We start from the raw sequence: 4,457 nt of genomic DNA on the forward strand, positions 1-4,457 counted from the left end.
TAGTTGTTTGGTCTTTCACATTCTTTCTTACTCTCAAGTAACATTAATACACTCTGCATATTATGGACAATGGAAGGCGGTGAGCTGGCAGAAACGTTAGCACGCCGGGCGAAATACTTAGCAGTATTTCGTCTGCCGCAACGTTCTGAGTTCAAATTCCACCGAGGTCGACCTTGCCTTTCAGAGTCGATAAATTAATACCAGTCGAGCTCTGAGATCGATATAATTGATTGAACCTCTCCCGGAACTTCCTGGCCTTGTGCCAAAATGTGGATACAAATTTTATGGACTTTGTTTGTGTGGTTACTTAACACTAAGTTCAATGTATTTTGGTTGAATCTTGTTGGCACGAACATCAGCTGGAACAAGAATAATTGTCCATGAAGTTGAAAACTGACTCCACTACTGCTTTGTCTAGGTTTGAAATGCTCACACCTGTTTTAAAAGTATGAATAAACCAGTCAACATCATTTGGAGAATTGAAATTACCTATCACTGAAATGTTGCCAGGTCGGCTCTGTTTAATAAAAGACTTCATGTTACTTTTATCATCAAGCATTTAACTGAGTAAATGTGTTATTCGGCACCATTTGAAATGTTTCTCTCCAAACCACGTGACTAGTCATATTCTCACGTGACCCTCCTGTGTATTCTAATTGCCCAGCCCTGCCCCCTATCCTTCTCAGTTCCGACATTGACTTCACCTAATCTCTCTTTTTAATTTTTTCTATATAAAGTTTTCATCTTTTTAGGAGGGTTAAGAAATTCTAAGACGCTCAGAGTTTGCGTGACGCCCACCCCTTAGATATTAGCTTGTCTAGACTATCACCTAGCTTGTCTAAGCCCCTAGATATTAGCGCCCGCCTTTGTCACACCCCAAACGATCACCTAGACTGCCAAGGTCCCTAGATATTAGCGCCCACCCCTGACATACGTTTACCTAGTTTACCTAACATAGATTTTAGCGTCAAAGACGATCACCTAGCCTGTTTAGGCTCCTACACATTCATGCTTCTCACCCCACACAATTACCCAGTTTGCATGTTTGCATAGGACTTGGCTCAGTCTTAGGGACATCTCTTTACCTTTTTTTCAGTGTTTTTCACAAGTTTGGCTTGTTTTACAAACCTTTTCCTTTCATGGGAGTATCTTATTTTGTTTTCAATTCCTTCGAGTGGGACTCTTGTGCAGGCTCTTCTTTCAAATCAACCGTTTGTCTCTTTTTAAGCGATTTTAAAACTTTATTCTTCGTCTCTCGAGAATTTTTCTCCGTGTTAGGTGATGACAATTTTAGGAGCCTTGACCCTCTTCTCTGTGACACATTTAATGTATATAACCTGTATTGTTGACACACATCACATCAGTATGGTGACACTGTCGTCCCCCACTCCCCCGGGCCAACTAGACTTTAGTTTTATTCTAGTTGCAGTAGAAACTGAGCATGACAGAATGGTAAGTGCAGTGTTACAAACTGTTTCGCACGACGCTGTCTTAATTCATCCTGTGTAGCTACACATATATATGAATACGTATATATATATATATATATATATATATATATATATATATATATATTATATATATATATAGCATATATATTATATATAATTATATATATTTAGATAGATAGATACATAAAAACACGCGTATATGCGTAGGTAGCTAGAGTTGTTTTGTTTTGTTGTATGAATAAATAAATAAGTCATATATATGTGCGTGTATGTGTGTGTACATATATACATACATCTATATATATATATAGATATATATATATATATATATATATATATATATATATATATATATATATATATATTATATATATATATATATATATAATATACATATAATATATATATAGATATTATATATATACATATATAATATATATATATATATATATATATATATATATATATATACATATATATATATATATATATATACACATATATACATATATATATTTTATATATACATATATCTATATATATATATATATATATATAGCTATATATGCGTGAGTATGTTATGTCTTTAAATGTTATTGCTTTACAGACTCTCATCTCTCTCTCTCTCGTCTCTCTCTCTCTCTCTCTCTCTCCTCTCTCCCTCGCTCTCTCTCCTCTCTCTCTCTCCCCCTCTCTCTCTCCCTCGTCTCTCCCTCGCTCTCTCTCCTCTCTCTCTCTCTCCCCTCTCTCTCTCTCTCTCAGTACAGATTTGCACATGTTGTAACACACCCTGAAGTTTATTGCTAGTCAACTGCGCAGTTTTACTAATCTCGGTTGTATTTCTTACCTCTTCTTTCCCCCACCCCCACCCTCTACTCTCGTCCCCCGCCGCCGTCTTTTGCAGCCCACACTGACGCCATATTTCTTTGATAAAAAAAAAACACTCATATCTCATACCGATTATAGTTTGCTTATTTCAGTCACTGGACAGTGGCCATGCTGGAGCATTACTTTGAGGGGTTTTCAGTCGAACAAATCGGCTCCAATACCTTTCTTTTCTAAAACCTGGCACTAATTCTATCTGTCTCTTCTTTAACTGAACCTCTAATTTACGAGAACATAAACAAACCAAGATCGGTCTTCAACCGGTGTTGTTTTATTTATGTCCTCTTATATCTCGCTATAATGCGCATTATGTTCGTCTGTCTGTCCGCCTGTTCCTTCTTCATGGTCAAACGGCTAGACCAATGGTCAAGATGTTTTTCGGGATTAACGAAGGGCTTTAGTGAAAGAAATGTGAAAGGAAAGGATTTAGTGAAAGAAATGCTGATAAGTATGATTATTTAGTGGATATTGAGTTTTGTATTAATAAATCACCTTTGATTTTATTTTTGTTAAAATTCCGGCCACAAGGATTAACTCTGGATTTCCCCCCTGTATAGTTCATGAATTTAGAGGGTTTAGAATTGCGATATTATCCCTTTATTTCCCATCGTAGAAGGGCAGATTTGCTATCTTACTATAATGGGCCTTATGTCCGTCTGACCGTTTCTTTGTCTGTTCCCTCTTAACGGCCAGGTGGCTGGACCAGTGGTTACGGTATTTTTCGGGATTACAAAGACGGTTGTCAGATAATCCATCTTCATCAATCTTCCTGCCACCCAGTGCTGGATTAACCACGAAACCAAATAAGCACGTGATTAGAACATCAATGGAAGAGCGGGGCCACAGCAATAGTAAATGGTTTACGGCACAAAAGAAATCACTCTAAAATAATATTCGAAGTGGTGTTCATGGTGTCATAGGGAAGATCTGATCAAGAACTTTCCAGTTGTAACGAGTAGGAGAGGAACTGTTCAAATATGAATAAAGTGAAAGTATACAAAGATAAACATTATTTCCCATCATACAGTTCAGTTTCATTTTCGAAAATAAATACAGTCCACTACACTCATTCCTCTCTCATGTTTATCAATGGAGTGGCTGTGTGGTAAGTAGCTTGCTTACCAACTACATGGTTCCGGGTTCAGTCCCACGGCGTGGCACCTTGGGCAAGTGTCTTGTACTATAGCCACGGGCAGACCAAAGCATTGCGAGTGGATTTGGTTAACAGAAACTGAAAGAATCCCGACGTATATATGTATATGTGTATATAATATATATATATATATATATATATATTATATATATATATATATATATATATTATATATACATTACATATATATATATATGTGTGTGTGTGTGTGTGTGTGTGCGTGTTGTGTGTTTGTGTGTGTGTGTCTGTGTTTGTGTGTCTGTGTTTGTCTTCCCCAACATCGCTTGACAAACGATGCTGGTGTGTTTACGTCCCCGTAACTTAGCGGTTCGGCAAAAGAGACCGATGGAATAAGTACTAGGCTTACAAAGAATAAGTCCTGGGGTCGATTTGCTCGACTAAAGGCGGCGCTCCAGCATGACCGCAATCAAAATGACCGAAACAAGTAAAAGAGTAAAAGAGCAATGACTTACTTCTTCAATTCTATCGTAAGTCAGCTTACCAACCTTCTTAGGATCCATGGCTAACACAACGAATTATTATAAAAGAGCAGCAAAAAACAAAAATGCACAAAACTTAACAAAAACACCGGGAAATACACAACAGGGATGCTGCCACACCGAGATAAGCGCATGAACTGAGCGAGCTGAGACTGCGCTTGTTTGGAGAGCGTGTGCGAGCTCAGCGCCGATTAGCGGTCGCTTGCATGAAACGCGTTCGTACTTCAAAACAAAAAAAATCACACGATCTTCGGCTCGTACAGCGAATTACTCGTACAATGGTGCACTCGTACAGCGAATTACTCGTACAATGGTGCACTCGTACTGCGAGGTTCTGCTGTATTTGCCAAATGCTTACGGCCTCTATTGGTCTTAATCCGGCCCTGCTTCTACCCATGTCAGTAACAAATAGCTTCAGCATCGGACGATATTTAATCCAGCATCCTAAAGCAACGAAACCTACCTTCA

The sequence above is a fragment of the Octopus sinensis genome, linkage group LG23 (assembly GCF_006345805.1).
Source record: "Octopus sinensis linkage group LG23, ASM634580v1, whole genome shotgun sequence".
In the NCBI taxonomy this organism is placed as follows: Eukaryota; Metazoa; Mollusca; class Cephalopoda; order Octopoda; family Octopodidae; genus Octopus; species Octopus sinensis.